At 34.7% G+C, this 19,389-nt stretch overlaps 1 protein-coding gene across 28 annotated transcripts in view; it reads left to right on the plus strand.

Moving 5' to 3' along the window:
- PTPRD (protein tyrosine phosphatase receptor type D) overlaps positions 1 to 19,389 on the plus strand; it is a 2,247,062-nt gene that overhangs the window by 1,014,653 nt on the left and 1,213,020 nt on the right. For all 28 annotated transcript variants that reach the window (XM_053572732.1, XM_053572883.1, XM_053572736.1 and 25 more), the window contains exon 7: positions 19,016 to 19,065. The gene's annotated coding sequence lies outside the window, so the exon portion shown is untranslated. The remainder of the gene's footprint in view (positions 1 to 19,015; positions 19,066 to 19,389) is intronic.

Below are 19,389 nucleotides of genomic sequence, written 5' to 3' on the forward strand. Positions count from 1 at the left end.
ATTTCTCAAAGACCAAAGAGTCCTCAGTACTGAAGCAGTTGCTCTGCAGGCATTGCCCCGGCTTTACACAGACCACACACACACACACACACACGGAGTCCATAAAGTTCATGTGCAATTTGCAATGTAAAACTATTTTACATTGCACATGAACTTTACGGGCACCCCAATATATATACACATGTGTACATACACACATGCACACACACCAAACACATACACATTATTTGCATTCCTTGCTACTGCAATAAGAAAAGGAAGTGAAAAAAGTCACGTTTCCATCACAAATAGACAATGCTTTCAGGCTACATTATGAGGAATGCTCCTTTTCTAAAACAACTGGTAAAAATTTAATGAAATCTTCATTTTTGTTAAACCTATGGGTATCTATTATAATCCTATTGCTGGTGCAATGGTCTTTGCAGTCCCTCAAGCATCTCTTTACTTGTTTGCTTTGGGGAAAGAAATCCACTGTAGTTTCCAGACCATTGGTTCTTCCTTGTAGGAGTGGAAAATGGAGAAAGGAGTATCAATTTGGTAGGTTTGGCTTAGAGAATAACAACTTTCAGATTGACTGCCTAATGCCTAAACCTTTTCTCAAATTGAATAATTTATTTATTTTCTCAAATAAGCCTCCCAGGCCTATTGGACAGACTAGAAGTTTGCTCTTCAATTTTTTTTCTATTATACATAAACTTACAAACACACATTGAAAAAGAAAAAAAAGCGGGTTCCATGTTTTTGCTTTATTTTGCCGTGCAATATTATTATCTATGTCTCATTCACACAAACTCACCTACATCATGTAAATGGAAAAGAATGTAAATTATTCAAAAGGCCAGAGATATACCTAAGATTTTATATAATTTAAAGGGGCATTTAAAAACAGTGGAGAAAATGATTCTTCGTTTATATCATAATAGGTGTTATAACAATGACTAAATAATTTTGAGAATAGGTATTTTAGGTCCTTATTGGAAAGGACTTCAACCAAATTTCAAATATCTATAATAATCAGATGTAAAAAATAATCTGAAAAAGTTGATCTCACAGAAGTAAAAAATAAAGGAGTAATCACTAGAGGGTGGAAGGAAAGGTATTACTTAACTGATACAAAGTAGGCCCGGTGAGGTAGCTGGTGCCTATAATCCTAGCACTCTAGGTGGCTGAGCCAGGTGGATTGCCTGAGTTTAGGAGTTTGATACCAGCCTGAGCCAGACACCATTTGCACCAAAAATAGAAAAACTAGCTGGGTGATGTGGCAGGCGGGCACCTATATTCTCAGCTACTCAGAAGGTTGAGGCAAGAGGATTGATTGCTGGAACCCAAGAGTTGAGGTTGTTGTGAGCTATGATGCCATGACACTCTACCCAGGGTGACAGAGTGAGACTGTCTCAAAAAAAAAAAAAAAGTGACTACATATAACCCTAATTTATAATTCAAAATAGCAAGAATAGATTTTAAATGTTTTCACCATAAAGAAATAAGTGAGGTGATGGATATACTAACTACCCTGATTGGATCATTATAGAATGTATTCCTGCATCGAAGTATCAAAACATCACTCCATGTATCACATAAATATGTACACTTACATCTCAATTAAAAACAAAATAAAATTTATAAAAATAATATAAATATCATTAAGTATTTACAAATTTAATTTATTGAAAGGATTTTTTAAGTTGCTGCAATAGATTGCCACACATATGGTGATTTAAAATGACACTCTTTTATTACATCACAGTTTTGTAGCTCAGATGTGTGAATGAGTGTGGCTGAGCTAAGTCCTCTGCTTACATTTTCACAAGGTGAGCTTCAAAGTGCTGCAGTGCTGTGCTCTTTTCTAGAGCCCGTAAGAATGAATCAGATTCTTGTATGTGAATACTTCGGAATACAAATTTTAATTTATAACTTGTCAATACTGGTTGAATGAATTATGAGGACAGGGAAATAGCATTAACAATAATAACAGCGAAACATATATTATGTATAGGTATACCTTGTTTTATTGTACTTTGCAGATTTTGTGCTTTATACAAATTAAAGTTTTATACCAACCTTGAAAAAAAAAAAAAAGAATGAATCAGATTCCAACTCATTCAGCTATGGAAGTGATTAAGGGCTTATAACTTCTTTATAGCGTCCTCATGCCAGGCCTGTTCATGGCAGGTTGCATCTCTCTCACACAGTGAATCTCTCTGACTTCTGCCATGTCTAACTAACCACAGCTGGAGAAAATTCTCTCCTTTTGAAGGTTAGATTGGGCCTATTCAGATAATCTCCTTGTTTCAGGTCCATAATCTCAATTGGCTCTATAAAGTCCCTTTTGCTGAGTAAGGTAACAAACAGGTTCCAAGGATGAGGGGTTGGATATCTTTAGGGAGCCAGTCTAATCACACAAAAGGCATTCAAATACAGGTGACAAAATGAGCCCATTATGTGTTTCAATACGTAAGCTTTACATTTTCTAAGCCTTCACAACACAATAATCAAGGCCCAAGCAAATGTCGATCTGAGAAAATCTATTTACTACATATATGATTAAGAGGTAATATTATTAATCTACAAAGGACTTTTACAAAGCATGTCAAGATAAACTATAGTTCAACTGGAGGGGAAAATAATTTTTTTAAAAAAATTATTTAAAATTATAATATGTGTGAGATTCAATTTTTTACTTATATATTCTTTTTATTTACTTTTTTGAGACAGAGTCTCACTTTGTCACCTTCAGGAGAGTGCTGTGGCATCATAGCTCACAGCTACCTCAAACTCAGGCTCATGCGATTCTCTTGTTTCAGCCTCCCAGTAGCTGGGACTATAGGTGCCTGCCACAACACTGGCCTATTTTTAGAGACAGGGTCTTGCTCTTGCTCAGGCTGGCCTCAGACCTGTGAGGTCAGGGCAATCACCTGCTTCGGCCTCCCTTGGTGCTAGGACTGCAGGCGTGAGCCACGTGTCCAGCCCAATATATATTCCTAAAGTTTAAATTCTTGTTCTTCAGTAATTAAATACATGAACATTAAAACTGGATAAAGTTTTTACCATAAAATTGAAAAATGTGTTATTCAAATCTATATTAAAATTCTTCTAAGCTTCAGTTTTTCCAAATGTAGATACAAAGAACTTAATTATAAGTATTAACTCAGAACATTTGTAGAGTGTGTAGAAGTACTCTGATGCATATTCAATATATCCTAACATGATGATGTTGATGGTTAAAATACAGCATTTAGAAAATATATTGATACAGTTTCTTAAATTTTTCTCTTTTCATTTTTACTTTTCTAATAAAAGATTAGTAGTAGAAGTTATATAATTGCCAACCTTCATAAACATGGATAAAGAAAAAAAAAATAGCACCAGAATTATTCCTAATTATTTGTGTGCAACTTTAAAGGATGGCTTCCTTAGTCTTCTATATTGAAATAATAAGTTGAAAAAAAAAAAAAAAAAGAAATAATAAGTTGAACTTCATCATCAGGGTAGGTAATCAAAGAATTGCTGTGCATGTATTATAGCAAATCCACATCCAATTATAACATTTAGATTAGAAGATGAAGTAGCTACGACTTGTATTATTTCCTTACGTAGGTTGAATTGACTATTCTCCTTGGAAGATATCCTTAATTACTCCACTGAGCAATATGAATGACCATCCTAAATATGTATACTGTCAAAAGGGAAAATGTAATGTAACCCAGTGGAAGCAAACCTCACCATGAATAGAGAACCTCACCATGAATAGTGAGCTGAACTCAACAGGGCCATTTCAGAAGACAATTCATTTTTCCTCCCTTTCCCCCTCCAATTACATTCTATAGGCTAGTCCTTATTCTGCCCCTGGATAAAATATTTATTTTATTTTATTTTTTATTAAATCATAGTTGTGTACATTAATATGATCATGTGGCACCATACACTTGGTTCATAGACCGTTTGACATATTTTCATCACACTAGTTAACATAGACTTCCTGGCATTTTCTTAGTTATTTTGCTAAGACATTTACATTCCACATTTACTAAGTTTCACATATACCCTTGTAAGATGCACTGCAGGTGTAATCCTATCAATCCCCCTCCCTCTACCCACCTCCCCCTTCCCTCCCCACCCTTTCCCCCTTCCCCCTATTCTTAGGTTGTAGCTGGGTTATAGCTTTCATGTGAAGGTTCTAAATTAGTTTCATAGTAGGGGTGAGTATATTGGGTACATTTTCTTCCATTCTTGAGACACTTTACTAAGAAGAATATGTTCCAGCTCCATCCATGTAAACATGAAAGAGGTAAAGTCTCCATCTTTCTTTAAGGCTGCATAGTATTCCATGGTGTACATATACCACAATTTATTAATCCATTTGTGGATCGATGGGCATTTGGGCTTTTTCCATGACTTAGCAATTATGAATAGGGCTACAATAAACATTCTGGTACAAATACCTTTGTTATGATTTGATTTTTGGTCTTCTGGGTATATGCCCAGTAGAGGAATTACAGGATTGAATGGCAGGTCTATTTTTAGATCTCTAAGTGTTTTCCATATATCTTTCCAAAAGGAATGTATTAATTTGCACTCCCACCAGCAGTGCAAAAGAGTTCCCTTTTCTCCACATCCATGCCAACATCTCTGGTCTTGGGATTTTGTGGTATAGGCTAGTCTCACTGGAGTTAGATGATATCTCAAAGTAGTTTTGATTTGCATACTACCCAAAGCAATATATAATTTCAACACAATCCCCATTAAAGCTCCACTGTCATACTTTAAAGATCTTGAAAAAACAATACTTTGTTTTATATGGAATCAGAAAAAACCTTGAATAGCAAAGGCATTACTCAAAAATAAAAACAAAGTAGGAGGAATCACGCTACCAGACCTCAGACTATACTACAAATCGATAGTGATCAAAACAGCATGGTACTGGCACAAAAACAGAAGTAGAAGTCTGGAACAGAATAGAGAACCAAGAGATGAATCCAGCTACTTACCGTTATTTAATCTTTGACAAGCCAATTAAAAACATTCAATGAGGAAAAGATTCCCTATTTAACAAATGGTGCTGGGTGAACTGGCTGGCAACCTGTAGAAGACTGAAACTGGACCCACACCTTTCACCATTAACCAAGATAGACTCTCACTGGATTAAAGATTTAAATTTAAGACATGAAACTATAAAAATACTAGAAGAGAGTGCAGGGAAAACCCTTGAAGAAATTGGGTTGGGTGAGTTTTTTATGAGGAAGACCCCCCGGGCAATTGAAGCAGCTTCAAAAATACACTATGGGGACTTGATCAAACTAAAAAGCTTCTGCACAGCCAAGAACACAGTAAGTAAAGCAAGCAAACAGCCCTTAGAATGGGAGAAGATATTTGCAGATTATGTCTCCGACAAAGGTTTAATAACTAGAATCCACAGAGAACTCAAACTCATTAGCAAGAAAAAAACAAGGGATCCCATCGCAGGCTGGGCAAGGGACTTGAGAAACTTCTCTGAAGAAGACAGACGTGCGGCCTTCAGACACTTGAAAAAATGCCCTGGATAAAATCTTTACAAGTCCAGTAGCTTGGCTGGGACTATTAAGTCACAAATAGAATTTCATTTCTTTAAGTACATACACATTCGCATCTAATGCAAAATCAAACTCTGAACTAAACTTAATTTGGAACTCTCCTTTTATGGTTCAGACTCATTTATAAACTTGCAATAAAAGGGAAAGCATGAGTGAGCTCTTTTTCTCTCCTCATCTTCTACTCTTCCATCCAGAGCCAAGCCAAGAAAGAAGGGAGATTTGACTAAAAGTTCTTACATTAAAGACAGGAATCTTTGAAACATTTTCCAGCATTTAGATACTTCTCCCAGATATGAGATCTCCCAGTATATTTATTTCTACCTACCTGTGAGAGGCTGTTCTTAACATTTGCCCTTTGTTTAACCCCCACCCCAGCTCAGAGTACCATTTCTATAATCATTTGAGTTAAGATTTGAGAATTGTCATTAATTTAGTTAATTCTATAGAGACCAACGCTGTATAATATCTAATTGGAATTCATTATCCTGGTCTTTAAAACAGAGGAAAAAGTGCTACCAAATGGTGAATAACCAATTTTGTACACATCACTCCCCTCTTACACATAACATCTCAGAAAAGTTAATCTATTTTAGTGGTCTTCCCTTTTAGAAATTTATCTAAGTTTTATTAAGACATAATTGATTTTAGTTCATTTGGGAAAAACTGATATCATTTTCAACAAAGCAATATTGCTGAAAACAAATAACAGATACACAATTTGATCATTCTTCTTGGTAGAAATACTAGCACTATTGTCAAAGTATTTTATTCTTCATAAGACTGCAAATTTTATGTTTATGGTATTTGATAAAGCAAAGTAAAAAAAGAAGCATGGCAGTCCTTTAAATGATTTAAATCTATTGTCCTGTTTTTGTTTTTTTTTTACAGCATTTATGCAAAGTAAATATATGTATGTGTGTGTGTGTGTGTAAAGCACAACAAATACAGGCTGTGAAGTATTTTCTTACATTCTCTTATAGTGAAAAGAATCTGCTAAAAAAGATTGAGAAGAAATGATGTAAGCATAAAATGGACAAGAACATTTGGGTTGCCAGTAGATTGATTAATTACTGAAATTACAGGAATGTTGCACATACTATTAACATAAGAGGAATTTTGGTTAAATGAACTGCAAATCCAGTAAGTCTAGTAGAAAAGCTTAAGTGTTGCCAAGTTTAGGGAAAAAAAAATACTTGGTTAAATTTGAATTTCATGTAAACACTGAATACGTTTTTTAGTCTATGTGTGGTTCGAATACTGCATTATGTATTTTTATCAGGCAAACCAACTCTAAATGGTGTCCACAAATGTTGTCCCCTTGGTATCAGTTTGCTTTCCTTTGGGTAAGCAGTTGACTAATATGGAAAACAAAAAGGTAAATCAACAACTCATAGTTTCATACAATCAGAATATGAAGGGAATTTAAGTCACACAATTCATCTTTTACACCTATGATTGACACATAATAGGTATTTGATAAATATTTACCTGAATTTGCCTTAGGAATATCCCTAAGTTAGAGAATAGGTGGAGGTTTTTTTTTAATATTTAATTTCCTTCTTCAGTATGGTGTTCTATGCAATCGATGCTGACCAGAATCACTATTATTATTTTTCACAAAGTATACCTTTCTCAATATGTCAGGAGTCACCGAGATTTTTAGGCAAAGAAAATACAAGGATAAAATGTTAATATTACAAGTAAACATGTTAATCATAGTCTCAGAAGAGTATGCTGTATTCAACTAATTTAAAGCCTTATATTATAAAACTTGTAAGCTCATCATGTCAAGTTCCTACTTCAGGGTTTAGAGCAAGTTGGCCTTCATTGAACATGTTTAATGTATCTCCATATACTACCAATGATCAGTATGGAGTATTTCCTCCTGAAAAAAAGAGCTCAGAGGAACAGATCTCCAGTCTTATGCTGCCCAGATGAAAGTCCTTTTGTGGGTCAATTTTGATAAGCCTTTTAACCTCGACAGGCATTTCAATTTTGTAATAGTACAGAATGCATAAATTGATCAGGCTGCATGTTAGTATTTTTGGCCTTCTAATTTCTTGTTTGGGCCCTTTCTCTAAGTTTTTAATCTGCTGGGATCTTTAATTTTAATCTCTTTGATACCCTAATTTTGAAAAACCTAGACAGGTGATGGTTCTCTTAAACCAGATTCAATTGATACAAATGAAAATTACTCACATTGATATATTACTATTTTACTACCTAACCTATATTTTCCTTTCCTTATTATTGTAGGCATAGATCTTTACTTGTTCTCAAATCAGTGTTTCTATCAGATTATGAACTTCTGAGAGGCCAGGACTAGATAAGTGTAATTCTGTTTAGTAAACAGAATTAGGGTTCTTGAAGTGGGATCCCTGAATCAGCTGCACCAACATTCCCTGGCAACTTATTAGAAATGTATCATCCACACATACCAAATGAATCTGGGGCAGGGGTCCATAGAATCCATGTATGACCAAGCCCTTCAACCAGTCTGATATACAGTTGAGAAACACTATTTTATCTCATACTTAGTTGTGGGGAGGCATATTAGTGTTTGTTGGGCAGCCACCAGGAATTAGTCACCACAGTGCTTCAACTGAATTACCCCATCATAATTCTCATAGCACATAAGTCTGTATTACCAGGAAGCCATTGCCCTGAATAAATCTATACCCTTGGTCAAGTTATTTAGTTGTTCTGGTTTGTGCTTCCCAGGATCCGATATGGTACTTAGAAACTCCCTGTGAAGATGATAATTAAAGCCACGTATATGAGGGTAAATATTTACATTTGAAGGTATTGGGAAGGATTGAAAAGAAAGAAAACAGCATAAGATGTGAAAAGAAACAAACCAAAAAATAAAAATAAAAAACCAGAAGACATTGATAGAATACCTGGAAGAAGACAATTTCATGAAGGAAAATGGGGTTAGCAAGTACTACATGCTGCGAATGTTCCAGGGTGATGCTAACTTTAAAATAAACATGAGCTTGAAGCCTTGGTATCATTAGAGATATTCATTAAAAATTTTAGGGTGAAAAATACTGCAAGATATAAGAAGTAGGTTGGGGGACACACAAGGGTAGGAATAAAAAAAATAATTTGAAGTGTTAGGAAAGTTCTCAGGGAGAGATTAAACTTGAAATTGCAAATCGAAAGCAAAGATCAAGTGGAGAATGAGAAATTACATTGCTTGTCATTAGAAAAAGCAAAAAAGTGATGTGTTTACTCAGGACTTGCAGGAGGGGCTGAAAACAAGAATGCAGGGAGGAGAGAGGAATAGATGAAGGTCTTATGTAGTTTTGAAATAGAGAATAAGAAAATTGAAGTTCTTCACAGAAATAACTTTTATTCCAAATATTATCAAGTAGTGTCCGAATAGGCAGGGATAAGGATCTACCGGTCATGATAGCAACTGTAAGGCTAAAATTCCAAGCTTATCTGAGCTGGTGCAATAGTTAGGGTGAAATGAAAATGAATGTTGCCATAGTTACCAATTAATTTACATAAAGGCAAAACCAATCCTGTAAACTTGCACACTTTATTGCAAATTTTCCAATATGTGTTATCTTCTGTAAATAAAGGGTTGTTATATTATGCTGGGAATTACTATTTTAATTTTTTTCTCCAATGTAGGAATATATACATATGATGAACATTATTATTTAAGCTTCACCAATTAATGTGGCTGTTTGTCAAGTTAGGAAAATTATGACAATGTCACTCATGTCAGTGAGTTGGCACAGTCTTTTTGTAATGTACCAATTTATAGTTTGAGGTTATTGTCAATCATATTAACATAACATCAAACATTTTCATAAAATTTCAATGCTTGGAATAATGTAGAGATGCATTTTCACAGTCATAATGTCTAAGTTTCAAATTATTGGACATTTGGATGCACACATTTTGATTAAGAGATATAAATCCCCACCCCTAAAAACAGCAACAGTGTTTAGTATTTTTTCTAAATAACGTTTTCATTTTCGATTTTTATTTTAATTACATAATATTTGTATATATTTATAGGATATGTGTGATATTTGAATAAAGGCATACAGTGTATAATAATCAAATCAGGGTATTTGAGATATCTATTGCTTCAAACATGTGTCATTTGTGTTAGGAACACTCCAATTTCACTCTTTTGGTGATTTTAATGCATACTGGAACTTATTGTTGAAAATAGTACTTTGTTGTGCTGTCCAATGTTGTTCATTCTATCTAACTATTAATACTAGTTGTTTTTTGGTTTTTTTTTTGTAGAGACAGAGTCTCACTTTATGGACCTCAGTAGAGTGCCGTGGCCTCACACAGCTCACAGCAACCTCCAACTCCTGGGCTTAAGCAATTCTCTTGCCTCAGCCTCCCGAGTAGCTGGGACTACAGGTGCCCGCCACAATGCCCGGCTATTTTTTTGTAGTTTGGCCGGGGCCGGGTTTGAACCCGTCACCCTCGGTATATGGGGCCGGCGCCTTACCGACTGAGCCACAGGTGCCGCCCTATTAATCCTAGTTTTGGACCCATTAATCATCTCCTCTTTATTCCACCCGTCCAGTACCCTTCTCAGCCTCTGGTAACCATCATTCCATTCTCTCTCTCCATAAGGTCAATTGTTTTAATATTTAGCCCCGATATGAGTGAGAACATGCAAGATTTGTCTTTCTGTGCTTAACTTATTTTACTTACCCTCATGGTCTCTAGTTGTATAGGTGTTATTGCAAATCACAGGATTTCATCCTTTTTATGGCTGAAAAATGCTCTATTGCACATATATGCCACATTTTCCTTATTTATCTCTTGATGGACACTTAGGTTGATTTCAAATTTTGGCTATTGTGAATAGTGCTGCAATAAACATGAGAGTGTGGATATATCTTTGATATACTGATTTGTTTTGTTTGTTTATATATTGTTGATACCCTAAATTTTTATAATCATTATTTTCATTTTAAACCTATTAAATGAGCATAAAACTTTCTTTAGAGGTTTTGTCATTTTTTTATTTGGTGAGGATAATTTAAACAGGTATCCATTCATTTAGAATGATATTAAAGGCCCTTCTACCAGCAGGCCTAAATACAAATTCTAACCCATAGTATTTATTGGTAACACTTGAAAAAATTTTCTAATTATGCACTTTGTTATGTAGTAATTTCCAAATAACTTTCAAGTATACAATGAAATGCTAACAAAAGACCTGGGAGGCTAATTGTTTTTCTTGGTCTAACTCCTTTCATAAATAACCTCTTTCCTCAGTGGATTTTAGCCTCATAGATATTAGACTACAGAAGATGGAGAGCATCATTTTCTTGCTATTTCAATTTCTCCTAATATATGGTAACATATGAATAAATAATAGGAAGTCAACTCCAGACACATTGAATCTCTGAGGGAATATATTACACAATTAATTTTTAAGATAATAAAATGTACCCAAATTATTTAAAAGATAAAGTGATAGAGTGATATAAGGCACTTTTAAAAATAACTTTATGGATATAAATTCCCATATCATAAAATTAATCTTTTTCTTTAATGTTTTAAATTACACGGTTACGGCTTGGTGTATTCACAGAGTTGTATAACCAGCATCACCATCTAATTGAAAAAATTTTTTTATCACCCCTTCAAAAAATTCAGTATCCATTAACAGTAATTTCCCATTGCTCTCACTTTTGATTCCCTGAAAACATTAAGCTGCGTTTTTGTTTCTTTAGAACTTCTCTCTCTGATGTTTCAAGAAATAATTCATCCAAGTCTGAGATGACACACCATTTGTCCAGGATCCAGGTTCCTTCTATCTTATTATTCTGCTTAGAAATTTAGGGAAACAGGGATGATGAGGTGGCCCTTTAATGACACAAAAATTAGTGCTGGAGCTCCAGGTATTAATTGTGTATTCTAACCAGAAATCAAAAAGAAGAAGAATCAAAGAGGGGCACACTTCCTGCATGCAGTGACCTTAAATGTTGCTTACGCTACTTCCACAAATGTGCTTTTGCCAGAACTTAATCTTAAGGCACTAAGATTGAGTATCATTGTCTTTTCCCAAGTGGTCATGAACCTTGCTAAAAATCAGGAGTTCTTTTAGTAAAAAGCAAGGAAGGATAGATATTGGGAATAACTAAAAGTTTCTGACACGTTAAATTCACTTGAACTTATTTAAAACTTAAGCTAGACTCAGCTCGGCGCCTGTGGCTCAAGCCGCTAAGGCGCCAGCCACATACACCTGAGCTGGCAGGTTCGAATCCAGTCCAGGCCCGCCAAACAACAAAGACAACTACAACCAAAAAATAGCCTGGGCATTGTGGCGGGTGCCTGTAGTCCCAGCTACTTGGGAAACGGAGGCAAGAAAATCACTTGAGCCCAGGAGTTTGAGGTTGCTGTGAGCTGTGATGCCCCAGGGTGACAGGTTGAGGCTCTGTCTCAAAAAACAAACAAACAAACAAACAAAAAAAAAACTTAAGCTAGACTTTAGAATACAGAAAGGACGATCCTTGTAAGAGATTATAGAGTACAGTGGCAGAATGTTTAACCTTTGATACACAAAATAAACAATCATTAAGTGCAATATTAACAACCAGCATATAAAAATCTATGGCCTTATTTATCTTATCACCCTAACCTCACATTCTGGTATGACAGTAGCTGGCAAATAATTGTCCTCTAAATACTTGTTGAATTAATGAATTCATTACTGAACTCACCTTGTATACCACTTTATGTTATGCAACAGATTTATATAGATTTTCATAGGATAAGATGATAGCCACACCAGCATCACTGCTTGTCACTCCAACGTCCCTAGGGTTTAAGATCTGTTTTGTACCAATGACCCAAGTAGGCACTGAGTAACAGAGTGAGAAGATATGCATATGCCTAAAATAAGGCAAATATTTAGCACATAAACAGAGGGTGGTTGTCTTCCTGAGCATCTATCTAGCAATTATTTCTCTAATTCAGTGCTTAGGTATTCATTGTTTATTTATTGAGAGTTTATAATATGCAAGGCTTTACTGAAACAGTCTACTTTTTTTTTTTTTTTTAAACAAATGTGTTACCTGCAATTATAATAAGAATTGTGTTTCTGGGAAGATAAGCTTGACAGTCTTAAATGAAGCAAAAGTTCAAAGGGGTTTTTTTAAAGCATTATTTGCATTTTCTTAAATGGTAGAATATATCTGGTTTTCCAAGAAAGTGTTTCTGATAACCTATGCCAAAACTGTTCTTCTGTTACATGTAATTTACATATTCTGTAAATCTTATGTATTCCAAAATTTATTGACAGAAAACTCTGGAAATCAGCATGTCTGATAAATAATGCATCCTTTCAATTTAACATTTAATGAGATAGGCACCGTGGGGTTGTCACTACCTGAAATTAATCATAATATATAGAAGTTGTAAGGCTAGAAGGTTTTTAAATTTATTTACTATTCTTATAGATTTATAAAAAAAAATTAGGATATGAACCTTTATGAAGTTGAAGTTTTAAATTCATTTTTAAATGGACCAAATAGAATGCCCTAATTTTCTTTCATGCCTCTTCATATTAAAGGAAAGTGAATCACTATGCTGCACATAACTAAAGGGGAGAAGAGTGTGTGCTTGAAAGTCTACTATATAATGTACTAGCTCCATGCCCTTGGATACATTTGTTAACCTCTCTAATCATTATGAAAGTTTTGAGGTACACAAAACTCAAGAAACATACAATCTCTGCAAACAGAAACAAATGCAGCCCTTTTAGCACATCAATAAGTTGAGCAAGCTGAAATTTGTGCAGGTGAATCATAAAGGATGCTGTCCAATGTGTTTCTTTGTGTTTCAAAGCGAAATAATGGACCATCACATTGCATCTCAGAACTTTTGTGGTGGTCTACACATGTGTGGTAAGGATGCTTTTAATACCTGGTAGTATTCCTATAGGGATTAAGTGGGATGAAACTTCTGACATACATCCTGGCTCATAGTGTATGTTCAATCAATGTTAACAGTTACTGTACCCTGGAGTGATATTAGAATCATAATAAATGTGTAATTATATGAGCCCTAAACCTGAAAAAAATAATGGATATATGTTCATTGAAATAGTACTTCAGAAATACTGCATAATCATCAAGTACTATAATAATAACATTGTCAAGACTTGGTTTTCATCTATAAAGCAGAAATAAATTAACACAAGAATTAAGTGAGTTCAAACATAACTTAGGTCAGGTCACTTAGACCTGACATGCATTATGTATTCTATTAACGTTATCTGTTAATACTTTCCTTTCCTGGTATATGACAATTGAGATTCTGAATTTAATTAATAACAGGTTGAATTTGGGGGCAGCACCTGTGGCTCAGTGGGTAGGGCGCCGGCCCCATGTACCGAGTGTGGCAGGTTCAAACCCGGCCCTGGCCAAACTGCAACAAAAAAATAGCCTGGTGTTGTGGCGGGCGCCTGTAGTCCCAGCTACTTGGGAGGCTGCGGCAAGAGAATTGCCTAAGCCCAGGAGATGGAGGTTGCTGTAAGCTGTGTGACGCCATGACACTCTACGGAGGGCGATAAAGTGAGACTCTGTCTCAAAAAAAGAAAGAAAAAGTCAGGTTGAATTTGGATTCCACAATGTATTAGTGATACGGCTTTTATGGAGATTGTTCAGGCAATTGCTAGCATCTAGTCTCCTATCTGAAAATGTAGAAAATAATCTTTGACACATGAAACTTTGATGAGCAACAAATGAGGATACATGAGATAAAATGTATAAATACTATCACAATACTATTTATTTTTGCTGATTAATTATTAAATTATTAAACCCAATAATATATATTTTAAATTATCCAGTTAATTATTTTGAAGTATTTATTATTATTTAAAAATATTATTGAAAATTAATTATTTTTAGGTTTCCAAATCATTTTAAATTAAACATTTTCCCCTCCCTCAAATATTTGAACTCCCTGAAAAATCAAATGAAGAGAATAAAATGCATTCTAATTTCCTTTAACCATGTGAAATGCCAATTTCAGGAAATTAGCCAGATCCAGAGTCATATACCCAGTAAATCCCTTCATTAATTATATGAATTTATCTTCAAAAATATTAATTCAAGTACAACTTTTCAAGATATCCATACAAATTTGGCAGTTATATAAGTATAAATTTGAACTATTCCTTCTTTGACATGGTTGTTTTATGATATCAGAATTATAAAATTATTAATAATTTTGTTTGAAGTTTGCTTGGCATAGTCTAGTAGTTTCTTTTTTTTTACTTTTTGAGATTCTCCATCTTTATTTATTTTGTAGTTTCAGAGGTGCATCTTACAAGGGTATTTGTGAAACTTGGTAAACGGTCTGTGAAGCTAGTGAATGATGCCCCATGAATATATCAATGTACACAGCTATGATTTAATAAAAAAAAATGAAAACAAACAAAAAAAAAGTCTAGTAGTTTCTTTTTTTTTATTAAATCATAACTGTATACATTGATATGATCATGGGGCATCATACACTCACTTCATAGACCATTTGACACATTTTTATCACAGTGGTTAACATAGCCTTTCTGGCGTTATCTCAGTTACTGTGCCAAAACCTTTACATTCTACATCTACCAAGTTTCACAAATACCCCTGTAAGATGCACCACAGGTGTGATCCCACCGATCCCCCTCCCTCTACCCACCCCCCTTTTCCCACTTCCCCCTATTGTTAAGTTGTAACTGGGTTATAGCTTTCATGTGAGAGCCCCAAATTAGTTTCATAGTAGGGCTGAGTACATTGGGTACTTTTTCTTCCATTCTTGAGATACTTTACTAAGAAGAATATGTTCCAGCTCCATCCATGTAAACAGGAAAGAGGTAAAGTCTCCATCTTTCTTTAAGGCTGCATAGTATTCCATGGTATACATATACCACAATTTATTCATCTATTCGTGGATCGATAGGCATTTGGGCTTTTTCCATGACTTAGCTATTATGAATTGGGCTGCAATAAACATTCTGGTACAAATATCTTTGTTATGTTGTGATTTTTGGTCTTCTGGGTATATGCCCAGCAGAGGAATTACAGGATTGAATGGCAGATCTATTTTTAGATCTCTGAGTGTTCTCCATATATCTTTCCAAAAGGAATGTATTAATTTGCATTCCCACCAGCAGTGCAGAAGTGTTCCCTTTTCTCCGCATCCACGCCAACATCTCTGGTCTTGAGATTTTGTGATATAGGCTAGTCTCATTGGAGTTAGATGTTATCTCAAAGTAGTTTTGATTTGCATTTCTCTGATGATTAAAGATGATGAACATTTTTTCATATGTCTGAAGGCCGTGCGCCTGTCTTCTTCAGAGAAGTTTCTCTTCAAATCCCTTGCCCAGCCTGCAAGTCTATTAGTTTCTGAATGATTATTCCTCTGATGATAACTAGAACAAATGAGGCAAGTATATCTGATCAAATTCTTTTATCTAGAATCTTATATGAAATATAACTTCTTGATATATAGCAAGGATAAGACTCTAACCTAATGTCAGTGTCATCAACAATTTAGTAACCAGTCCTTCATCATAAGCATCTCCCCTAAAAATAGTTACTTATGCATGGCTGGATAAAATTCACTTTTTTTCTCTTTAAATATACATGAGCCCTCAGTATCCTTTCCTGAGTCAAGCTTCACAAATCATTGAAAAGGGTAAATTGAAGTTAGATTGAATCGTATTTCTGCTTTGGCCTTCGTGTAAGTATAAAATCACCCCTGTGCCTTGGATTTGAACTTGGGAGGCCAACTAACCAAATGCCTTTTATATCACTTCTGGAATTCCTGAATTTAAATATGTTCAGTGACGTTCAATCCGCATGCCCAACGTATTTAATGAGCGTAACAATGTCAGTAACACAAATAAAGATGTGCTTTAGATTCATCATTAATATCTAAATTCACTTTCAAACAAAGGGAAACATTCTAGAAAGATATAAATGTCTTTATGTGTGCTTTTTTTTTTTTTTTTTTGTAGACACAGAGTTTCACTTTATCGCCCTAAGTAGAGTGCTGGGGTGTCACACAGCTCACAGCAACCTCCAACTCCTGGGCTTGGGCAATTCCCTTGCCTCAGCCTCCTGAGTAGCTGGGACCTCTGGTGCCCACCACAACTCCTGGTTATATTTTTGTTGCATTTTGGCTGAGGCCGGATTTGAACCTGCCACCCTCCATATATGGATCTGGCACCTTGCCCACTGAGACACAGGTGCCACCCTATGTGTGCTTTTTATACTGAAAATAAATTATTATTTTTATTTAGTATTGTAGGTATTAAACACAGTGCCTAAAGGAGTATATAGCAACTGAGAGTGCTAAAAGTTATTATTTCTGTACTATCATGTCAAAATCGTAAAGCGTGAATTTAAACTTTAGTAATAAAATGATGATAACAAGTAAAATTATAATTGTTGTGCTTATGAAGTTCATTCTACAATGGCAATATTTAGAATCAACCAAATGTTGATTCTAAAACTCACCTTTTGAAATTTGGCCAAAATTTAATTTGCTGACCCTCTAGAAAAAAAGGGAAGGCAGGAAGGTAGGTAACCGTAATTTCTTGGTTCACATCACCCTAGATGCTTGGGAGAGATTCCCTTTTAACAAAAAACATCATCTTATCCTTTTATTCCTCAAAGAAAGGGAAAGCAGAAGTCCATACTAGAAAAATGAGCCTGGGAGGGCCACCAGGTTTAGCCATGTGCATTAGGACTTGCAAAATGAACGGGCAGTAGAGACAACATCTTTAGCAGGCTAGTGAATAGTGCCCACCAGCTCGAGAATGGTAAGATCTGGAACACTGCTTTTAACTGGAGTGAAACTCAATGGATGGATAATCAGAGCCATGGGATATAGTCAAGTCTCTGCTACTAATGGCTCTGACTATGGCCAAGGAAATATGAGCATTCATTATTGAAGATTTCATTCTACACATGCATTTGAATATGCAGAATAGGAACAACAGATTTTGAAGTAAATGTTTGCACTTCTGTGATAGCGATATTTTGTTTTCCTTTAACATTTCATCAAATGAATATTAGCAAATGTTTACTTCACCCCCAAAGTGTTTCTTTTATATATTTATACATATACATTTTTTTGGGGGGGGCAGAGTTTCACTTTGTGGCCCTGGGTAGCATGCTGTGGCGTCATAGCTCCTAGCAACTTCACCCCTCAAGTGCTTCTTCACATATATATATATATTTTTTTTTTTTGACAGAATCTCACTTTGTAGCCCTTGGTAGAATGCCATGGCATCATAGGTCACAGCAACCTCAAACTATTGGGCTTAAAAGATCCTCTTGTCTCCGCCTCCCACATACCTGGGACCACAGGTGCCCACTGCAACACCTGGCTATTTTTAGAGACCAGGTCTTGCTCTGACTCAGGCTGGTTTCAAACCTGTGAGCTCTGGCAATACACCTGCCTCAGCCTCCCAGACTGCTAGGATTATAGGCATGAATATCGTGCCCTGCCAAGTGGTTCTTTATAGTGTCAGATTCACTATTACATATAATAATCCCTTCTAAGAGTTAAATATTATATCTACTTCGGATGAATGTTATATAATATTTCTTTCAATTATGGTAGGAACCAGTTGAAACAATTTAATACATTATATTTGACACCTGAGCAGAATACATCCTCCAAAACAATATCAACCAGTAAGACATTGACATAATAGATTCAATCACTTCAAATATCTCTTTTATTAAATTATGTTGTGTTTAAGTAGACATCACTCAATAGAACATCTTCGGATAGACCTACCAGTTTTTTGTGAGTTTTCTTAAGAGTTCACAAATAAAACTGACTTCTTTATTCAGGGTAGAGGTTAGAGATTGAATCTTCATTTTGCTGTTTTATGCAGATAGAACAGTATCTATCTAGAATTAAGCAAATTTACAGTATGTTGATTAGTAAGTTACCACTACATCAAAATTATAAAAACTTTTACAACTATGAAATAAAGAAACAGAAAGTAAACAAGTGACCTATTTTAAAGAAAATAAGCAATGTCATGTTATTATTATATCAAATATCTTAATTTAGGAACTACAGTGAACTATGGAGTACTCTGCCTTTACAATTATGATATAACTTTATAGAATATGTTTATGAAGATTTGTATATCATGCAATGATTAAAGCACATAAAGATGAAAATGAGATTATAATATGATAATCACATTTTTACGTGTAATTAACCTTAAATCATAATAGTTTGGTGAAACCTAATAACTGATAATGCTATTTCAGACAAAAGTTGTAGTCAAAAATATTTGTCATGTGTAATATATATTAATTGCTTATATAATGTCTTATAATACTGCATACCTATTATTTTATGGTATGTGAATGAAAATTGAATACTGTACTAATAAAATGTTGTTTCTGGTTATACTTTTCTAGGTCTCAGGGCAGTGACCTACTTCTTTGAATTCCTAACCTGTGAGTTTATGGTAAGATTATATACACTATATACTAATATACCTAATTTTAGAGTTATTTTCTTTTTATTAGCTCTGTTTTATAATGTCCAGTATTCAAAAGTAGAAGAAATGGGGATAATTTATTTGATATTTTACCATAAATATTAAAGGAACTCTATGATGTTTGCTTTCAGAATGTTTGTGTTTTGGGTAGAGGATAGTAATAAAGTTATTTGACACTGTCTTTGATAGGTTTCTAAGTGAATTTGGAGGCATAATTCAAAAAGGTAAAGATTTAGACCATGGGAAAAAAAGGTTTTTAGACATCAATGACAATTTTATATATTAAATTTT

Source organism: Nycticebus coucang, chromosome 2 (genome assembly GCF_027406575.1).
Source record: "Nycticebus coucang isolate mNycCou1 chromosome 2, mNycCou1.pri, whole genome shotgun sequence".
NCBI lineage: Eukaryota > Metazoa > Chordata > Mammalia > Primates > Lorisidae > Nycticebus > Nycticebus coucang.